This window comes from Pelobates fuscus, chromosome 2 (assembly GCF_036172605.1).
Source record: "Pelobates fuscus isolate aPelFus1 chromosome 2, aPelFus1.pri, whole genome shotgun sequence".
NCBI lineage: Eukaryota > Metazoa > Chordata > Amphibia > Anura > Pelobatidae > Pelobates > Pelobates fuscus.
The window spans coordinates 60,030,335-60,054,217 of record NC_086318.1 but is presented as its reverse complement, the minus strand read 5'-3'; positions in this window follow the sequence as shown (position 1 = coordinate 60,054,217).

The following is a 23,883-nucleotide window of genomic DNA, read 5'->3' as shown; positions in this document are numbered from 1 at the left end:
AACTTCCTCAAATTAGCAACATGAACATCAACCGACGGCACCCCCTGGGAAGGAGAAGCCGAAGGAAGAATAGACGGGTGAAAGCCATAATTCATGAAGAAGGGGCTTGAATGAGTAGAATCGCAAACGAGATTGTTGTGTGCAAACTCTGCCCAAGGAATCAAACCGACCCAATCATCCTGGTGTTCGGAAACAAAACATCGCAAATATTGTTCAATTTTCTGGTTGGTACGTTCAGCAGCTCCATTAGACTGAGGGTGATAGGCAGAAGAAAAGTTCAATTTGATACCAAGTTGCGAACAGAAGGACCTCCAAAAACGGGAAATAAATTGGGAACCTCTGTCAGACACAATTTGAGAGGGTATCCCATGTAGGCGAAAAATCTCCCTAGCGAATATCTCGGCCAATTCGGGAGAAGATGGAAGTTTAGGCAGAGGAATGAAGTGTGCCATCTTAGTGAATCTGTCAACCACGGTGAGGATAACAGTCTGTTTTTTAGAGATAGGTAGATCGACAATAAAGTCCATGGCCAAGCAGGACCACGGCTTCTCTGGAACTTCTAAGGGGTGCAGGAATCCACAAGGAAGCGTATGAGGTTGTTTGGTCTTAGTACAAACCTCACATGCAGCGATGAAATCTTTAGTATCCCTACGTAAAGCAGGCCACCAGAAATCCTTAGAGATCAACGCAAAAGTCTTGCGAATACCAGGATGTCCCGCCATCTTGCTGTTATGGAAACACTGCAACAGTTCCAGTTGAAGAGCAGGAGGAACGAAATGTCGACCCACAGGAGTCTGTCTAGGTGCTAAATGTTGTAGCTTAACGATCTCGGCCAGTAACGGAGAATGAATCCTGAGATTCGTATTAGCAACAATATTGCATTTCGGAACTATAGAGGAAAGAACCGGCTCAGGTACAGTAGAAGGTTCATACTGGCGAGATAAGGCATCGGCTTTAGAATTTTTTGAACCAGGTCTATAAGTCAGCACATAGTTGAAGTGAGTCAGGAATAAGGACCAACGAGCCTGCCTAGAGGACAGGCGCTTGGCCTCCCCAATGTAGGACAAGTTCTTGTGGTCCGTCAGGATAGTAATAGGGTGTAAGGTTCCCTCTAATAAATGTCTCCATTCCTTTAAGGCTTTAATGACTGCTAAGAGTTCTCTGTCGCCGATGTCATATCTGCTCTCAGGGCCCGAAAGTTTCCTAGAAAAAAAACCACATGGGTGCAATGGTTTATCTACCCCCAATCTTTGTGACAGAACCGCCCCAACTCCTGTCTCAGAGGCATCGACCTCGAGCAGGAACGGTAAGGTCGTATCCGGATGGACTAGTATTGGAGCAGAAGCAAAAAGTTCTTTGAGACTCTTGAAAGCAGCTAGAGCATCAGTAGACCATGTCTTAGTATCCGCCCCTTGTTTGGTCATATTGGTGATGGGCGCAATAATAGACGAGTAGCCCTTAATGAAGCGTCTATAATAATTAGAGAAGCCAATAAATCTCTGAATAGCTTTGAGTCCCTGAGGCAATGGCCAATCTAAAATAGACTGGAGTTTGTCAGGATCCATCTTAAAGCCCTCCCCAGAAATCACGTATCCAAGAAAGTCTATCTGGGTCTGGTCAAAACTGCATTTCTCAAGTTTACAGTACAAACCATGTTGTAAAAGTTTGTGTAATACCTGTCTGACTTGTCGATGGTGGGTCTCAATCTCTTTAGAGTGTATGAGTATGTCATCCAGGTAGACAATAACACAATCATGTTGAAATTCCCTAAGAACTTCGTTAATCAAATCTTGGAAAACTGCAGGTGCGTTACAGAGACCAAAAGGCATGACCGTATACTCATAATGACCATAGCGGGTATTAAACGCTGTCTTCCACTCATGGCCTTGCTGAATTCTCACCAAGTTGTACGCCCCTCTGAGGTCCAACTTGGTGAAAATCTTAGAGCCCTTTAACCGATCAAAGAGTTCTGTAATCAAGGGGATAGGATAGGCATTCCTGATGGTTATTTTATTCAACCCTCGATAATCGATACAAGGTCTGAGTGACCCATCCTTCTTCTTAACAAAAAAGAACCCAGCCCCGGCAGGAGATGAGGATCTCCTGATAAATCCCTTGTCTAAATTCTCCTGAATATACTCCTCTAAAACAGCATTCTCTTTAGTGGATAGAGGGTATACATTGCCCCTAGGAGGCATGGTACCAGGTAATAGGTTAATTTTACAATCAAAGGACCTGTGTGGAGGTAGAGTATCAGCGTTCTTTTTATCGAATACTGCCTTTAAGTCCATGTACAAAGGAGGTATCTGTCTCTCTTTAGGCTGGGTAGTAGTGTCAGGTGTGTAAATTACAGCCAAAGGGGATACCTTCTGTAAACACCTCTCCTGACAACCCTGACCCCACGAGAGTATCTCCCCTAACTCCCAATCGATAGTAGGGTTATGTCTCTTTAACCATGGATACCCCAGGACTATGGGAACGGAAGGGGACGAAATAAGCATAAGAGATATACTCTCCTCGTGTAAGATACCAACAGACAGGCTCATGGATATAGTCTCACGAGTAATAACAGGCTCGAGTAGTGGTCTACCATCAATGGCCTCAACGGCCAAGGGGGTCTCTCTTAACTGGGAAGGAATAGTGTGCTTAGTGGCAAAGGCTTGATCGATAAAATTCTCAGCAGCGCCGGAATCTATCAATGCCACGGTCTTAAGTACTTCCTTCTTCCATGTTAAAGAAACTGGTAGTAAAAGCCTGTGATTTTTGTAATTATGCGTAGAGGACAAAATAGAAACACCCAAGGCCTGTCCTCTAGAGAAACTTAGGTGCGGGCGTTTCCCGAGCGAACAGGACAATTCAGGCGTAAATGACCTCTGACTCCACAATACATACACAATCCCTCCCTTCTCCTGTACAGTCTCTCCTCTTCTGAGAGATGAGTATTGCCTATCTGCATAGGTTCAGGAATCAGTGAGGTATTGGACTCAGGACTTAGAAATGCGGGTGCTAATTTAAAGGCAGGTCTTATGTTCCTCTCTCGAGTGTTCTGTCTTTCTCTTATACGTTCATCAATACGAGAAATGAACGAAATTAAGTCCTCTAAATTCTCTGGTAGCTCCCTAGTAGCAATTTCGTCAAGGATAACATCTGATAACCCGTTCAAGAATACATCCATATAAGCCTGTTCATTCCACTTAACTTCTGACGCCAGAGACCTGAACTCTAGTGCATAATCCACTAATGTTCGGTTCTCCTGTCTCAGGCGCAACAGTAATCTGGCTGCATTGACCTTTCTACCAGGGGGGTCAAAAGTTCTTCTAAAAGCAGCTACAAAGGCAGTATAATTGTATACCAACGGGTTATCGTTCTCCCATAATGGGTTAGCCCATCTCAGAGCTTTCTCAATGAGTAAGGTGATAATAAACCCAACCTTTGCCCTATCGGTAGGATAGGAGCGAGGTTGCAATTCAAAGTGAATGCTGATCTGGTTTAAAAAACCACGACACTTCTCAGGTGACCCACCATAACGTACAGGTGGAGTAACACGGGAAGAGGCACCTACAGTAGCTACCTCTAGGCCTGAACCTACAGAGGAAATAGGAGTAGGACGCGTCTCCTCTGGAGGATTATTAGCACGAGACAACAATGCCTGTAGTGCTAAGGCCATTTGGTCCATTCTGTGTTCCATGGCGTCAAACCTGGAATCAGAGGAACCAACCTGACTGTTTGTACCTGCAGGATCCATTGGCCCTGTCGTAATGTCAGGATCGGGACAGGGATCCAACACGCAAAGTACAAACAGGTACAGGGTACGTATACCGGTCCTTAGAATGGCCGGGCTAACGTACAGAGAGTATAGAGAATGGTCAGAGACAAGCCGAGGTCGAGGGAACGAGAAGACAGGTAAGCGAGGAACAAGCCGGGTCAAGGATAACGGAGGTAAACAGAGTAAGGAAACAAGCCGGGTCGAAACCAAAAGGATAACTGAGAAACACCAGAGCACTGTGTGACTAGACAGGCTAGAACCACGACAGGGCAATGAGCAACAGGGCGAAGTATGTTTAAATACCCTGGCTAGAGAGGATAGACACGCCTCCGACGAAACCTGATTAGTCTGTCTCGGACTGAGTGACAGGTCGTTCCGGATTGGCGTGATGACGTCGGCCTCCGGGCACCATGCTACAAAAGGAAGAGACTCCCTCGCGGCCGGCGTTTGTGTGACCGGGTCGACCGCGAGGAACAGAGGAAACATGGCGTCCGGACGGATGAACGTCTAAGTCTCTACCTCTCTCGGAGGTAGAGACTTCAGGTACCCTGACACAGATTAACACTGAATAAACCCACAGTGGCCCTTCTAGAGGTGTGGCTAAGACAGAGATCACACACATCATTGTGGTCATACCCATTTATACCATCAGTTGGAGTTCTGATAGGCTAAAAGCGGTCAGCTGACACTTTCACCCAATCAATACTGCAAATTGTTGCACAGGCTAATACTTCCTCAATAGCCAAAACAGCACATATGGGATGAGCTGCTGTGCACTCTAATTTAGCATTAATACATGAAAACATTAAAAATGTATTCATACTGAATGCAATTCAGAACCAGGGGACTCTAGACACTATAACCAATTTAACCCCTTAAGGACCAAACTTCTGGAATAAAAGGGAATCATGACGTGTTACACATGTCATGTGTCCTTAAGGGGTTAATTAAATGAAGCAGACACAATGCCTACAGTGTCCCTTTAATCTCTGCCCATTGTCAGGTTTTGTCAATTTGACTGCTATACATAAGAAAAATAGTCCCTACTTTGCTTATGTATTTTATTAAAACTATAGTACTTAGGAAAAAAATACAACATTCAGACACAGGGAGGTATACAGAAGCAGATTAGATAAAACTTTTTTTTAATGACAGAGCCACTTTAACTGTAGTATTCTCCACGTATAATCAATATAAAACTATTACTACATAATATATATTATGTGTATATATGTATATATATATATATATATATATGTTCAAAAATAGGTTGCAGCACTCACGGATAAAAGTCCAAAATTTATTAATGCATAGTTAATAGACGATCAATGTTTCAGTCCTACTTAGAGGACTTTCATCAGGATAAAAAAAACAAAAAAAACATAAAATACATTCACTACATATATACACAACAATATTAACAAAAATGACTTACCCCCATGTGAAGGAAATTTCCGACCGGCGTTCTGCCGTTCCCAGTGCGCAGGTGTGTGTAAGCTCCGCCCCCTCAGTGACGTCATGACGGAATGACGTGTAGACCGTTTCCATGGCGACGCAAATAACTATAGTATTGCCATGGGAACAAACAAGTAAAGCGAAGAGACAGAGAGTGTGCATGAGTTATTTGATATATCAGAGCTATCTTGCCCTGATCATACAGATAAATAGGATAAAAGTGAATTGTGTATCAGTAATATGAGTCTTGGAAAGTGCAAACATAGTGGTAAAGCTGCAAGCTTATTTTTATAGGCATCCAGCCAGTGCATATTTAAAGTGATAGGTTTAAAAACCTGAATCTGGTGTTTAAATGCCATGGATGGATAATGATAATATACTTCCATGCAGTGATAAAAAAGTGAACAATCTATATATTTTTGCAGAACCTAGTGTAGGTGGAAAAGTGCAATGAAACAGTGCTTAAAGTGACAAGCATAAAAGTATATCAGCTAATTACTAGCCATATATAAATTTTACACTAGGTTCTGCACAAATAGCACTTGAATATATGCATTGTTCACTTTTTTCACAACTTCAGGCCCTACCTTCCATTTGTGGTCAAGGCATGTAGCCGTAGAGTTAGTAACATAACACAAACAGGGGATGGGAAAAGTCAGTTGTGGTGTGCCGGAACGGACGATGCAGTAGGCCTGAAATAAAAGAGGGCAAAAAGATGTAACCAGTTTATTCAGCCTACAATACACCTTAAGATTATCACACAATCATATTCTTGAATGCTAGGTGCACCTCCTGAACTGGCTGGGGTATGTATCTGGTGTAAGCTGTGGACTTCCACCGGCCCAATATTTTAATGATGTGCGCAGGAATATTCCTCTTTGAAGCTGTATTTGGCCAGATTTAGTCCAAACCTTACTAACAATGTTCTTACATAGAGCATGAACCTACTGATAGTAAGGGTATTACGGTGTAAGGCTAGCAGTGGTCGATGTGGTGCTATTGAAATGGAGGAAAGGTATTGGTCGAAGACTTCCACGGGGCACCATTTATTACCAGTGGGGTAATAGGTAATAGTGACCGTCTGTCCCTTGACACTAGTTTTTGTATGATATAGGGACAGTAAATAGTGATAGTGTGTTTTTACCAGGTTGGATCTTGTGAGGAAGTTGGGGGTGTTGTAATTAGTGGTGGTAAACTCTTTGGGCCGAAGGAACCCATAAAACGCCAAATAGATGGCCATTTTCATGACCTGGTTTGTATGAGTTTCAAATGGTGAGGTATCTAACAGGTTTGACAGTGACTGGAATAGGAGATCGTGGACAGGTAATCTGCATGGTGTGGGCACAGGGGTGGAGTCCTTGATAATTAAACTGGGATAGAGCTGCCGACGCCTTTGCGGAGAAACCACGGTGATAGTCGTAAAAAGACGTATGGCCTTCACTTGGTAAGGTGACAGGAAACATTGTTTATTAGGCCAAGTGGTAAGGATGTGGTGTTGAATATCGGTGATATATAATTTAATGGTGTTGAACGATAGTGTTAGGTGAAGGTGGCAAAAGGAAATGAACGCAATCATTGTTTCCATGGAAACATTTTCTGAGATGTTGAGGTCAAGCACAAATCTATTAAAAATATGAAAAGCCCTGCCATAAGCCTTCCTGGTGTTAACAGAAAGACCCAGTTGTGAGAGGTGATGCCCGTGAGTGAGTAGCTTATTTAACCCAAAACCATCTCCTGCCACTTCGGCACCGGAGTTGGTATCAGGGCAGCTGTGGGTAGTATCGCCAGGAACTCCTGCAAACAAGATCGGGATAAATGATCAGCAGCTATATTCAGAACCCCAGGAACATGTATACAAGTTAGGAAAAAACTGTGTTTTGCAGCTTGCCATGTGAGATTCCTTACAAATTGCATGATGGCCAGGGAAGAGGAACGGCCCTTGTTTACAATATGGCATGTTGCCATGTTGTCCTAGAAGCAACGCACCATATTACCCGACCAGCAAGCTCCCCTTTTAACTGCCGCTGCTACAATATCCGAAAACATTGGGAGCAGACATGAAGTAGCCTGCAGGCACTGTAACCGCAAGTGCCCGTATTAAAGTTATTACAAACTTGTGACTTTCCCAGGAACACTATATCGCAGCCCAGTTTTTTCCTTAAGAACCTTGCCTGGTCTCCCTGTGGGCATCATGTTGGAAGAGGGGCAGAAGGTATTCACCCCTGGGGTATTAGGGCACAGATTCGCCGTGTGTGAGTTGGAGGAACAAATGGCACAAGCTGGCATCTTTAGGCCCGCAAAGTGTCGACAAAAAAGCTCTGTATCAAGCACACTCCAGTCAGCTTGATAATTAAACTGGGATAGAGCTGCGGACGCCTTTGCGGAGAAACAACGGTGATAGTCGTAAAAAGACGTACCACCGTACTTGTGCCCCAAATCCACCAGCTTATGGAGGTAGAGATCCAATTCTTCCCTCCTATATGGACACGCTAAGCATATTACGTCCCTGTAGATCCCGCAAGCCAATATGAATTCAGAGATGGATAGCTTGCAATTCAGCCTGGGGTCCCTGGATTTCAGCACAACCGACACGTCCCCATATGCATATGTCTTATTTTCAAGGACATCTTAAAAGGCAATGTGAAGTGATATCAAATTGACATCCTTCCCTTCCAAGATGTCCTTCTTAATGTTAGCAGGCACCATGTGTGCCGGGTTAATAATATGCGGTTCTCTAGGACCAGTTGGAATATTACTAGGAAGAGAGCCGGGGAGAGCCAGGATTACCCAGAGCCGTGAGTGAATGCTGCTGGCTATCTGGGTCTATTTTATCAAGCTTGTCAGTAATACGACCCAAGGAGGTCAGGACCGAAGACAATACAGCATGCAGATCAGAAGACTGACCGCTACTAGACCCTTCATCTGCCCCAGTGTTATCAGTCTGAGTATTTAGAAGTCTATATAATTCGGCTTTCCTAGCCATAGCTGGGTAAGGGATGTTCCTCTTCCTCAATTCGGCGGTGATCCTAGGAATGGTCCAGGACCTGAGGGATGAAGGGCTCGCATTGTCGCTACCCCGGGATGGAGTGATTGATCTAGCCAGTGTACTGGGGATAGACAGTTCTTCCTCGCCTTCTGGTAGTTGTGACATGCTATAAAACAAAATAGAAGGTTACCTGGGGCAATACCCAACTGGCTGAAGTAACCAATGCCAAGCAGCGAAACAATTAGGTAGTTACGTGACAGGTGAGGCCCTGCTAGTTGCCAAGCGGCTGTGAGAGGCACTATCTATGAATTGGCCCGAGTGGGGTACGTGGCCATTGACATTATGGTGGGGTGATGGCCTCTCTGTGGCAAGTAACAGCAAAAGACAGAATGGGAGTGACAAGTGAGGCCCTCTCTATGCAACCAAGCGAGGCGGCTAACTATGAATTGGCCTGAGTGAATGTCGTATCTCCGAAATGAGGATGGGAGATGGCCTCGCGGGACCACTAAAGTAAGGCATAGAAGGCCAGAAAACATACCAAGAGGCTCCTATGAACCAAGCCCCTCCCACAACTTCAGGCCCTGCCTTCCATGTATGTGTATATATTTATTTATATATATACACACACATACCAAAAGAGTTGTGGTTGGTTACTGGCTTGCTATGGAGGCTTGGCATTACTTGTAAAGTACATATAAAAAGAGTTGTGGTGGGGAAAAAAGTGAGGATGAAAACTCCATCCACCTGAAGTAAGTTAATAGTTACATAGTTACATAGCTGAAAGAGGCTTGTGTCCATCAAGTTCAGCCTTCCTCACATTAGTTTTTTGCTGTTGATCCAAACGAAGGCAACAAAAAACCCAGTTTGAAGCACTTCCAATTTTGCAACAAGATAGGAAAAAAAAATCACTCTTGACCCTAGAATGGCAGTAATATTTATCCCTGGATCAAGCAGTTATTACCCTACATTGAAAGATTATATCCTTGAATATTCTGTTTTTGCAAGTATGCTTCAAGTAGCTGTTTGAACATCTGTATGGACTCTGATAAAACCACTTCTTCAGGCAAGAATTCCACATCCTTATTGTTCTTACAGTAAAAAAAAACTTTCCTTTGCCTTAGACAAAATACATTCCTAAACACAAATACACACACTGGTCAAGCCATAAGACTTACTTTTCCCACAGAAATCTCATTTAACAGTGCTCTCACTACTGCAAGGGATTGTGGGTAGGCGTATGCAAATGAGCTCAACAAAGAACCACATTTTTGCCTCATAGTTCCACTTTATACATGGATTCCTTGGTTCTTTGTTGAGCTCATTTGCATACGCTTACCCAGAATCACTTGCAGTAGTGAGAGCACTGTTAAAGTGAGATTTTATGGCTTGACTGGTGTGTGTATTTGTGTTTAGCAATGTATTAACTATCTCCACAAAAACTCCAGGGTAATGTATGAATTCTCTGCCCAGTTCCCAATCGCAATAGACATAAAAGTAGTTTCTGTGACAGCACTTCAAGGACTTTGTTTAATGTTATAATTAAAACTTTTATTTAAACTTATACAAAAATAAAAAGTTAACTTTTCAGATTACATTCTAAACTTTCATCAGGACAAAGAAACCAATCATGCATACAGTGTATATATAGCAAATGACAAATAACATTAACGTGAGGTACTTACCACCTGCATCAGAGAAGGCCATGCCCCGTGGAGAGAACTGGCGTGGGATAGTGGAGCCCGCTGTTATGTGGCAGGTAAAGTAAATGTCTCCTACAAACCTGTGTTCCAACCTGTCACCACGATGCAGCTGCAAACACAGGGCCGCAGCCGATAAGTAATATTGGTCTGATCTCCGGCTCCCTCATGTTCCCATGGTGATGGGCACACTACTTATACAGGTAAAAACATTTCAAAGTGACCTCAGCAAAGTTTTAAAACAGTGCAAGCAGGGAACTAAAATAAACATATGAAATAAAAAATGTAAAATTAAAAACAATAACATTGTCACCTTAAACCTGCTTGATCAAACCAGTAAAATATACTAACTCCAGGTTGCACAAATATATAGTGTCATGTAGACGGCAGGATTATACATCTACAATACGATAATCTAAACCATGTTATTGCATATGTATGATAATTACAATAGTTCAGCCTCATGTATAGTGTCCAGTACCCCATATGTGCAGGGCCAGATTAAGAGCCCAGTGGGCCTGGTGCTGACAATTATGATGAGGCCTAATTACAGAATCTTATCGACCAAAAACACTAAAACAGTCATACCTCTCAAGCGCCATGAATCTGATGGAGATGGTGTTGGAGGGAAACTCAAAGGAGGCAGCTATAAGAAAAACACATACTCTATGCTAATCTCTCTCTAATGTATGCTTTAATCTTTCAAGTAAATCCATACCCCCTAGTAGCAGTGTCCAGTGAAGCAGGAAGTCAATGGGCGGGGTAAAAGGGTGGGCCACTGACATGAATCACGTGACCAGAACTGCCAAAAGGGGCGGACATGCCCAAAAAGGGCCATGTCTGTCCAAAGCATTGAAAAGCCAGCCTGGCATTAGTGTCCCTACGTATCACAGTGTCAGTGTCCTCATGTCACCCAGTCCCCTAGTCTCCCAGTGTCCCTTATGACGCCCAGTTCCCTAGTGTCCCCATTTCTCCCAGGGTCCCCATGTCTCAGTGTGTCCCGTGTCACTGGCGCACTTGCGGATACAGACATGGAGACACTGGGAGACATGGGGACACTGGGAGAAAAGGGGACACTGGGAAAAATAGGGACACAGACACTAGGGACACAGACATTTGGGGACACTAAGACACTAGGGACATAGGAACACAGACATGGGAACACAGACACTGGGAGACTAGGGGACACTGAGACACTAGGGACACTGGCTGGGAGACACATAGACATAGACATAGGACACTGGGAGACATAAGACACTGAGAGACATGGGGTCACTGGGAGACATGGGGACACAGAGACATGGGGACACTAGCTGCTATATACAAAACAACTGCCTGCTACACAGCGCTGTAGTTAGCGGGAGGCTGACAATGCATTTGCCTTGCGTGGCACTTTCAGGGGGATGGCAAAAAATGCCTTGCTCTTGCCCTGGGGGACCAGAGAGCTGGCTGGCCACCTTTAGGAAACCTCGAGGCTGGCAACTCCTGATGTAGGTGGGCGGCGAGGGAGCACTTTCCCCTGAGCTCTCCCTGCTCAGCTTCCTCGCGTGCACCGCAGTGATGCCGGAGCCAGATTATGATGTCACTCTGGCTCCGGCATCACTGAGAGGCACTCGAGGGAGCTGAGCACGAGGATCAGAGCTCCCACGCTGCCCGCCTGAACTCTGCTCCTGTCTCCCCTATGCCTGCCAGCTCAGCCAGCAGCAGCCTCACTGGACCACAGGGAAAAATCCAAAATGTAAGCAAAAAATAAAATTGTGAGTGTGTTAGTGTGTGTTTGTTAGTGAGTGTGTTAGTGTGTCTGTTAGTGAGAGGGTGTGTGTTAGTGAGTGTAAGGGTGTGTGTTAGTGAGTGTAAGGGTGTGTCTGTTAGAGAGTCTTAGTGTGTGTCTGTTAGAGTGTGTGTGTTTGTGTGTGTGTCTGTTAGTGTGTATGTGTGTCTGTTAGAGTGTGTGCCTGCTAGTGTGTGTGTGTGTCTGTCCCTGAGAGTGTATATGTGTTTGTTATTGAGTGTGTATGTGTGTTTGTCATTGAGAGTGTATATGTGTTTGTCATTGAGTGTGTATGTATGTGTGTCTATTAGTGTGTGTATCCGTGTCTGTCACTGAGAGTGTGTGTCTGTCAGTGAATGTGTATGTCTGTCAGTGAATGTGTGTGTCTAACACTGAGTGATTATATGCCCGTCAGTGAGTGTGTAAGTGTGTTTGTCAGTGTGTATCTGTCAGTGAGTATATATGTGTCCCAGTGTGTGTGTGTGACACTGAGTCAGTGTGCGTCTGTCAGTGAGTATTCATGTGTGTCTTGTCAGTGAGTGTGTATGTGTCTGTCGGTGAATGTGAGTATGTGTGTAACTGTGAATGAGTGAGTGTGTATGCCTGTGAATGTGTATGGTTCTTTTTGTAACATGTCAATTAAATAAATTGATTGTTGGTGTTATTTGATATAAACACCTTAGAATGCAATTCCAAATTTTGAAATTTTAGCATATTTTTTCACCAAGGCTTAAACTGGGGCACTGCCATTTGTACAGGTTTTTTTCAGTTTTAACTAATGCTATTTCCCAAATTTTACTGCATTGCCTGATGCTATACACATGACACTTTAAATTGGTTGTTAATTTTCAGTATGTATGTACATAAGTGACAGCCGTCAATCATTTTCTGACAACATTCAACATAAGTATTAGGAATATTCTTGGATGTTTGAATAGTTTCTCAATGGGAAACTCTTTATATTATGTAGAGCCTCACTAAGCATACATCATTTGTGTTTCAGTTTGACGTGCATAATCTATAAATGTAAATTATTTTTTTAGATTACATTTAGCAAATGGTAGGAATTTTGAAATTGATACTCAAATTCATTTTTTATTGCATCTGAGACCTTTCGTGTGAACCGTCAGAATTTCTGGTTGGGTCACCTCTGAAGTGAAGACAATAAAAGGCAATGATTTAAAATTATATTATTGTAACACAAACTTGAGTAGTATGTGAATAACTGGCCTTCTCGATCAATCATTTTAATGTGAATTATGTCTTTTGATTTCCATCTTGTAAGAGCAAGTAATGTGCTCAGATACAGCATTCTCCTTTCCAATATATACAGATGGACAGGACATTTCCTGGCAGTTAATGTCCCATGGGAGTTATTGATTTTCTAATTTAAACCCCTCACCAGTAAAATGTGAAGACATTTTTTTTCCTGATAATGAAAGAAAGAGATTATGTATACATATAAAAAAAATAGAAGATATGGTAAGTAAATATTGAGTCTGTTAAAATGTATAGAACAATAGAAGCAGTGTCCACGCTCCTAAATGGGTGCATGTACCAATTCCTACTAGTATTTGTCATGTGATGATAAGGACAATGAAGCAAATAAACAAACAAATACTTAGGCTTCTGTAATACCCATGAGAACATACACACATTCTCTTTAGCAAAAATTGATTAGCAAAATAACTAATTTGGTGGATAATGATCCTGTTTCACTTGGGCCTTTCCTCAACTAACATGCATCATCACAATGCACACTGTGTGAAATATTTGAAACAACTTAAATATGTGATACATTTGATTATTACATACATATGTCACATCTTTTCTTTTAATTTTACAACATTTCCTTCATATAGAATACTTGTTAAGCAAGCAGATCTGATTGGCTCTTCCTGGTGGGATTCTATTTGCATGGACATACATGTATCAGGAACCATTTTCCTGTTGTATCATTATTTATAAACTTCACTATATTTGGAATCCCTACTTAGGAATTGGATTTGTAAGGCACCAGAATGATCAAAATGAGAGGACATATGGGAAATGCTATCCAGATTTTTCAGATGTGCAATGCTCCAATAATAATGTTCAAAAATATTGTTTTCTTGGCTAGGGATTTGACCTGACTGAGGCCTGGACACACCCAGCTTTAAACGCTCATGGGAGTGGGGCTCGCAGGAACTTGGCACGACCTTTGAAAAAGCAAAACTGCTTATTCTTTCCAAATTGCTTGTAATTGGTTCACAGACTCTAGAGTCCTTAATTACCTTCATGGTAGTTGTATACTCTGCCCTGCGTGGCTGTCTACTTTCAATGGTAATTATTGGGAAAACGGCTTAAATGCGCATTCCCGCATACTCTACAAATGTTCTGCTTTACACACAGCGCCCTATAAAAACCTTATTGCAAAAAAAAGGGGGGGAAACAATAAAAAACAAAGATCAGCCAGGAATACCCCTAACATGGGCACACACGCACTCAAGAGCACGTCTCCTTATATTAACCTTCCCAACAAGATGGGTTTGTAGAATTCTAGACGAGGACTATCTTCCCCCATCATATCGGGCTGTACTAACAAAACTAAATGGGGAATACCTGCGAGTCTCTGTATATCACGATATGCTTAACCTGCCAAATGACCTGTGAGTCACTATAAATAATCTTCTTTATGCTTACAAACAACGATAAAGAAAATAATAGAAATATATTTACAAATATATATATATATATATATATATATATATATATATATATATAGTTTTGATGGAACACTACTTTAGTTAAATGATGTCATATCTGCAAAATGTAGGCTGATCAATAAATGGTATATATAGCCTACATAATTAAAACGATGGACTTTCCACTTTTCTAACACTGTTTACAAAGTACGTATATGTATCGTTTTCTAGAATAACATAATCAGTAAGGTGGACCTTTGTGGAAAGATGGATATCTGCTTCTCCTCCTTCTATGTCTATAATTTGGGTAAAGTAAACAATAAAATGCAAAATAAATAAATTGGCAGCTCTGAAGGGTCAATCGTTGAAATCATGTCACAGGACATGCACTCTCTGCCAAGACTACACTATGTCTTGATTTACACTGGAAAGTCTCCATGATCCCATGGTCTTCTTTCTATTTTTTCCATTGCTTCTTCATTCTTTTCTTTTTATTCTCCTCTCTTCTCTTCCATTTTTTAAAACTTTTTTTTACAAATACCATTTTTAAAAAAAACATATTAACAATTTAATGGTGTTTTCATGGCCATTGTAACGGATAGCGTGGCACCCCGACTGGGTACCTCCGTTAATGGATGCTCCTAGCGCTTCCTGAGGACTCCAAGCACTCTGGCAGACACCACAATCACCGAATCTGAGAAGCATATAAATTCTCTCAAGCCTCTGAATGCTGTAGACAGTTGAATAGAAACCATACGAATAGGTTTACACTCCTAGCAGTCAAACTGGAACAGCATGCAATAAATCCTTCCCCCAATAATGAGACGACACTTCACTTTGAGGGTAAAACAGGAACTCTGGACTGGCTCATCCAGCCTGGCTTTTATTTCCATCTCACACATACAGGCCACACCCAGGGGGAGGCATAAAATGACCAATAGTATCACGGGTGCAACCCACACATCCCCTCCCCTTAGTGTGACACATAATCCCATTATGCATACAGTTTAAAATATACTTTTTACACAACTTTTATAACTCTAAAACCATACATCACATTCACATAAAAATACATATCCACAATCAATCCATTCAGGGGAACAACATATTAAAAAATGGCATGAATCCGACCAGGGGTTCAAAAGTTACTAAAAGTATATTTTGTCCCTTACTAGCTGCATGGCAAACCGGTTTAGACAGGTTTTACATAGGCCTCTATCCTGGAGACAAAGAGGGAAGTAATCCAATTATCCAGGGCTAGAAGCAGACTCCATTAACCACATGGTTATAGAAAGACATAAAACACTTTAAAATACAGAAAGTTACTTTTTATCCATAACACACAGACATTTCACATATCCCCAGATAGCTGGGATCTGAGCGCACAAAACTACCGAATAGCGCGCAGATCCTATTCACACAGTACAATTGCCATGGAGCTAAAGTCTTTCCCATAGTCTTTCATTATATGAATAGGCTCCATGGTATAGCTATCTGGGTTAACACATTCACATAAAGTCTGGTCCATAGTCCAAAGGCAAGAGGCGGGCAAGCAGCCCCCTCCAAGGACACGTGGCGAGGTCGGTTTCGCCACAGCCATCATTTATGTCTAGAAATTTAAAAAATTAAATAAATGTATATTTAGGTAAGCGCATTTTATAGCAAAATGTAGTTTTTGGAAAAAAAAAATGTCTAGTAAATTCCACATATCTCAGGCAGACTAGGATATGTCCGGACTAGTGAAGCTTATGGGCCAACCACATTGTACTTTGCCAGTCACACCATGCATTTTATGAAATCATCCACCACACGCTATGGCATTTTGAAAGATGAGCTGCCCATTAATAAACATATTGTACGGTCTGTCTATCAATATAACCATATTTTAGAAATCTGCTGTTTATGATGAAATATCCCAAGGTAGTTTGTCTGGATCCTTCCAGAACTTTCTACAGTGCATATAAGAGTCCTCTGGGGTTAAACATCAGGAGAGAGGGGGGGAGCTAGTGTGATAGTTCATTCATAAGAGAATTAGCTGTCTGGATTCCAGTTGACAAGTCTACGTTGAGCTCTCAGGAGCTTAATTAGTTTATCAAACAGGTATTTAAACTGCAGAGATGAACAATGCCTCAAACATTTTTTTTTTTTTTACAAAGATGAGAGAGCTCTGTCACTCGGAAGGTTGGTAACATATCTGTATTGTACCTGTGGCTATGCATTCTTATGTTGGTAACCGACATGCCAAGTATAGACAGAGTATAGACAGAGAGACGATTTCTGGGCTTGTATACATGCTCACTTGAGTAAGGTTTTTATTTTTACTGTTTATTTTGTTGTGTTTACTTGGTTTTATATAGTACTACTATTCTAGTTGAGTAATGTATGGCATCTCTTACTCTTGATGTATTATCTATTGATTGAGCTATCAGTCAGTCAGTCTGTCTGTATGTTTGTCTTCTTTGAAATCCAGAGTGATTGGTAATAGGTAGCTAAATAATTAATGGTGAATTCACCCTGAGAGAGAATGTGGGTCTATAAAATATAGCGAGGGTAAAGCAAATACATACAGCAAAAACTGGTCAGCAATCTAAGGATTTTACCTGGGGGCAGCGTGAAATGTGGTGTATTTAAATCAGCATATTGTTGCTCTTAAAAAGGTAACGTCTGCTCTTTCTTATTTTGTGAATGGAGAAAAATGAAAAGGTGAGTGTGCTTGTGTGTGTAAACATTGCATTTACTTAATATATTGAAAGAGAAACATTTGTCAAGTTAATAGTAAATGTATAAAAACTGGCAAATGTTAATTTGTAGTCAAATAAATGCAACATAAAACAACACACAGGATAACATTGTATCTTTACAGTAAAAGAGTTGAAACAGCTCAGAAAGTATGGCCCTGATTTAATATTTTTGGATAAACTTTCCAAACGATTTAATGTATCTGGATACTTATTTTGATATTCTTTAATACATTGATTTTTTTTTTGCAATTATATACCATATATGTTTTGATGTTTTAATATGTTGAAAAGGTAGTTTGAAAACGTTATCCAAAAATATTAAATCATTTGGAAAACGGACCTGAAAATATTAAATCATTTGGAAAACGTACCTGAAAATATTAAATCATTTGGAAAACGTATGCAACAATATTAAATTGAGGCCTAGGTTGGTGTTCATAGTCAGTAAAAATCGGTCTTTGAGAGGATAATGGAGTGCATCTCTGGAATTCTACCATGACTACACACTGACCTTCAAATGTGGTGAAAAGTGGGCTTTGTATGGGGAAGCAGACTGCGGGTGCACCTTCAAAATTAAGTACTGACTGCAGATAAACCAAAAAATGCAGTAAAATATACCACTTACACAGGAAAGAGGGAATAACACAGCATGATGAGATGAACACCTAAACATAAATAAAAACTATAAAACAAGTTTATAAAAATTGGCAATTACCATACAGAATAATTCCATAAAAGTAGTTATTTAGATAATTACATTGAATACGATGATAATACATTTACAGTAACATAATAAACTATGCTAGCCTCAGTTTAAAAACTGTGATTTGCCCTTTATCTCCAATTAAAAACTTTATGTAAAACAGTATAAACCAATGCACAAACAAAGAAAACAGATGAGATGTTAATAGCATTAAAATGGGAAGAAAAAGGACCAAGGAGAAAGTGAAGGAGTTAATATATGGGATATACAAAGGGGGTAAGGGCAAAGTGGCAGGGGAAGAGAAATGGGGAGGTTGACAAGTGCTCTATAAGCTATATTAATTGATAAACAGATAGACATGTGAGGGCATGGGTTAGTGGTAGGTGGATGGTGGGAGCCAGTGACGTTGAGAGAGGAAGAGGAAAATTATGAGGAGGGAGGGGATAATTATATTTTTAGTGGAAAGGAACTGCAATACGCCAGTATATTCCTGAATTTACAGTATATCAATATACCAGTATATGTCTTCATATATACTATCCTTGCATGTACCAGTGCATTCACAGCATTTATAAATACATTGACAATTCATACAAATATATGCCTGCATTTGCACATGTATTTGTGTGCACACATGAGTACAGAAAAATGAAAGGCTTGGAGAACTACATCAAATGGCGAGGAGCTCTGAACAAGCCATTGACATAGCAAAATCCATGTGTGAATTTGCCAGGAACCTTAAGCACTTAATGGCACATTCCGTCACCTGACAGTTATGTTCTGGTTTTCTTTTTGTGTTAATGTTACTATGCAGTCTAACACAATACAAGACTAGTTCTCTAGTTCTCTTTAGAAGTTAGTACAAATCGTCTAAAGTTAGTTAAGATTTCACTTTCTATTCCGTAACACAATGCACAGAAATAACTCATTAACGATAGCATTTGGAATCAAGTTTGAATTTTCAATCTGGCAATATTTTAAGGACTAAATGAGAAATGTAATAAAAGAATGCTTTAAAAAAAAAAAAAAAAAAACCCTGAGTAGTTTCTCATTTGAATTAACATAAAGAATAAAGCAAAGCCTGACCTCCATCTGTTGTTCTTCCCATGCCTTTATTGACTTTCTGATAAGGAGAAGGTGGGCCAAGTAAAGAAAACACTTGATTGACATACCCTCCCCTAATTCACCAGAAAAAAAAGCTCTGTAGAGGTTTCCATTATTGAATGGTGTGCTGTGTGGAAGATTGCTTAGTAAATGTTGCCCTCTGTGACCCTTATTGTATCAGTTTTACTGACAGATATATAGCAGCCCATGTGTCACCTGCTTGAATTGCCAGAGTAATTGTATGTGTTTGAATCGACACGTGCGCAAGATATTGCAATTTCATGAATGTTAGCTACATCGCTATATTCAATACAGATAGATAGATAGAGAGAGAGTTGAATATATATATATATATATATATATATATATAGAGAGAGAGAGAGAGAGAGAGAGAGAGAGGCATATATACATATATATATATATATATATAGAGAGAGAGAGAGAGAGAGTGAGAGAGAGAGAGATAGCTATATATATATTCATCTCTCTCTCTCTGTTTAGCTATCTCTCTCTCTCTCACTCTCTGTTATATATATATTCATCTCTCTCTCTCTCTCTCTCTCTCTCTCTCTCTCTCTATATATATATATATATATATATTCAACTCTTTCTCTCTATATATATATATATATTCAACTCTCTCTCTCTCTCTATATCTATATATATTCAACTCTCTCTCTCTATATATCTATATATATTCAACTCTCTCTCTCTCTATATCTATATATATATATATATATATATATATATATATATATATATTCAACTCTCTCTCTCTCTCTCTCTCTCTATCTATCTATCTGTATTGAATATAGCGATGTAGCTAACATTATAGAGCATTATAGAGCAGGGGAGGGCTGGCAGCCTTAGGCTTGGGGGGCAAATTCAGTCAAGTGGCCCATTGCACCAAGAGGAGAGTAAAACACCCTTCCCATGTGATTTAAAGGGGTGAAGGGTAGTCACCTAAACAGACACTCAATGACAGGCACACACACACACTTGCTGATTTGGCACACATTAAAAAACACACACTCACTGACAGGCATGTGCACACACACACACACTCACTGACAGACACACAGAAAGCCGAAACGCGTTAGGCAGGCAGGCAGCAAAAGATGATGATTTTATAATCACGTTTTGATTTCCACTTCACTATGTTTGGGGTGTTGTATTAGGTTAAGAGGAGCTGGGGCCTGTTTGGAGATTTTTTGGAGGGAATAAGAGAGTAGGACTATTACTACTACTAGCCAGTGCTTTTTTTGTTAGGATAGATAAGTGTACTAGACTACTCAACTAGCCCTACTTTGACCAGTCAGTTCAGACAGCACTGAGGCTAGTTCCAAGTAGTTGGGTGTCCTGTGATGTCTACTAGGGGGACTATTTAGTCTCCTCAACTATCATTCATTGGTTCTAAACCAGTGACATCCTTTCACACTATCTACCTATACTGTATGCTTATATAGGATACTCTACATTGTAGAAGCCGTCTATCCTATAATTGGGGGTTTCCCCTATTAGCATTTAATTATTCATGTGTGGCCATATGAGTTTTCATGTAACTCCTTATGTTACAGTACCCTTTAGTGTAACTCTGTGGAGACGTTTATGTCTCTATACCTCTATATGACTATACGGTTCTTGGTCCTGGCTGGCAATTAGTAGCCAGCGTGTCAGACTACCTGGAGGTTCCTTTTTACACTAGTTCTCAGCATTTGAATGCTACTGGGGAACCACATCATATATATCTTATTGCTGTTGGTCCTACTAGCATTTAGTGCCTTACTTATGGCCACATTTACCTGTATGCTACACTGCTTATTGCAGCACCCGCAAGTGTATATTTTGTTGAGACCCCATTGTTTCTATACTTCCATATGAGTACACACGATTGTGGTTCTACGCTGCACTCCCTAAGCTTTGTGTCATACTAGCATATGCTTCCTTAAACCAGCACCTTAGGGTTTGGTTTTATCTACGCATTAGCCGGTTAGTAGATTAGTCATTGTCTTCTACCACTTATATTCCCTATCATTGAGGTATATATCTAGTACACATTGGTCTAAGTTGATACCTCTCCCATTACTCCCTGAGCCCCTTAACATCTCCTCTTTTTGTTTTACCACTTTGGTGTTTTTCTATTTGTCTATTTAGTATTTTTTCGTTATGTTTTATTGATTGTTCATGATTATGTATACCTAATTAAAGATTATAATTTTAACAGACAGCAGAGCCTAGTATCTCACCGGTGTTACCTAGACCACTGGTCGTTGGTTTACACCATCTACTCTCTCTTTTTGTGTACAATACAAGGGTTACCCCCTATCGAGATACTATCTGGACACACTTATCGTATCCCCGCAAGGGGGTTATTTTCTTTTTTCTTAAGTTATCTACTTTATAGAGGTTTTAATACCTATTAGTGTGTCAGTGTAACTCCCGCTGTGAAGGTGAATTCTGTCCACTTAACATGGCTAATTTTTTATCCCAACTAAAAGAAGCCAATTCCTGGTGTATTGGTGCTGAAACCGTTTTCTCAGATAGTCACCCAACCCTACTACCTGAGCATGATAATATAAATTATAAGTTCAGGACCCTGAGTAATTTATGTAAACAACAGATCAGGGTGGGGTGGGAAATCACATCCTTAAAGAACTATCTGGCTAAATCAATGATTCCAAGGGGTTTGAGAATACAGACCACACCTAATACACAAATGGATGACCCGGCCCTATTAAAAGAGTGGGAAGATGCATCCAATGTGTGTTCAATGAAATATATGGAGATTCTTGTCAAATTTGAATCAGAGAGACTTAAAACGATTGATGAGAAAGTGAATACTGCGGTAGAGGATATACAAAAATGTACTAGTGACCCCGCTTTCCAAACTCAGGAACAGAGATTACAAGAAAATCTCAATAAATATCAAAGCGTTATTAAATTACGCAAACATAAGAAGTTTGTTAGAGACAACGATGATTACAGATCAGGGAGAGTCTACAGACACTTCAAAAAAATCTCAAGAGTCGATTCTGACTACTGTACAACGTCTGAGTATGAAACCTCAGACACAGACAGTGAAGTAACATCAGGGCCCCAGACTAGACAAAATACTCAAAGAGGAAAAGGGATTCTTAAAAAAGGAGTTTCTTTTTTAGGACAACTCCCCCGGGAGGGGGAACAACAGACGCAATACAGGCAAACACGCAACAGGGGGAGAACTCGCAGACGTTACTAGAAGGGAATACTAGAATTATTAACATCTCAGACACCCCTCTCACTACCATACAGGAACAAGTGATTATGAAGGGCTTATCGTTCGTTCCAACTCCACCATTCTGTAAATTCGAATGGATTAAAGACATAAACCTTTTTGGGAGGAAACTTGCCCTTCATAAATTCTTCCAAATGAGAGATGAGAAAAAAGCCAAAGACTTAGGCTTCGACAATAGGGAATATCAATGCCTGTTGGATCTAGTATCCCTCCTTGAGTCTAATGACAATATGTCCCCCCACCATACACGGATCTGCATCCCAAGAGTAAATTCACTCCAAATATCCGGGACTATAAAAATATTGATATGTTCGTTGAATCAACTACCAATATGATCAGAAATCTAGATATAGATACTCTAAAGATCAAACCCAGACATAACCTCACCAAAAAAGAATGGAAAGCTATGACTGATTTGAGAGACAACGAACATGTCATTATTAAACCGGCAGACAAGGGGGGCAATATTGTTATTCTCAATAGACCCCACTATATTCAGCTGGCTGAAAGAATCCTGAATGATGAAAGCACATATAAAGTTCTACCATCCAATCCGACCACTAAATTTCTGTCTGAGTTCAAAGCCCTACTTGACAGAGCATTTGATGACGGAATACTTACCAAGGAAGAACATGCTAGCATTTATGTAAAAAATCCAGTAATATCGACATTCTACTGTCTTCCTAAAATACATAAGGGGTATGAACCACTTACAGCAAGACCAATTGTGTCTGGTACCAACAATCTCACATGTATAGGCAGTAGATATGTTGATAAAATCCTTCGTCCGTATGTGGAGGAACTACCGTCCTACCTTAGGGACACCAAAGATACCCTAAGATGCATTGCGTCTATTGAAGTACCCCAGGGAGCCATGCTATGTAGCCTCGATGTGGAGGCACTGTACTCCTCAATACCACATCTGGGAGGAATACAGCATACAGGTTCCTTCCTCGAAACAAGGGGCCCTAACCACTCACGTCATACCACATTTGTACTCGACCTCCTCAAGTTCATCTTGACCCATAACTTTTTTCTCTTTGACAATAAGTTCTACCACCAGGTGCAGGGGACTGCGATGGGGACGTCTTGTGCCCCCTCGTATGCAAACCTGCACCTGGGCTGGTGGGAAAAACATATCGTCTATTCTGAACGTATGAAACGCTATATGGACTATGTCCACGTCTGGAAACGTTATATTGACGATATTATGGTCATTTGGACAGGCACAAAGGAGCTCTTTATTGAGTTTGTGGGGGTTCTGAATGATAATGATCTCAATTTACGTTTGACGATGGAAATTGGGACTTCTTCATTGAACTTTCTTGACTGCACATTCACTATCACTAAAGATCTAAGGATACAAACCTCTCTCTACCGTAAACCTACATCAACTAATAACATGCTCAATTGGAGCAGTTACCACCCTAACCCTCTGAAAAGGGGCATCCCAGTGGGACAATACCTTCGACTAAAAAGGAATTGCTCCACTGAGAAAGACTTCATAGAAAAAGCGGCACTGCTAAGAACGAGATTCAAAGCCAAGGGTTACCCTAACAGATGCCTGAAACAGGCATACCAGCGGGCACTCTTGAGTGATCGCGAGGTGCTGCTTGACAACATCCCGAAACCCGCACCCCCGAAAGTAATCCGCTGTGTGGCGAATTTTGACGCAGGCTGGGATATCTCCAAAAAAATTATG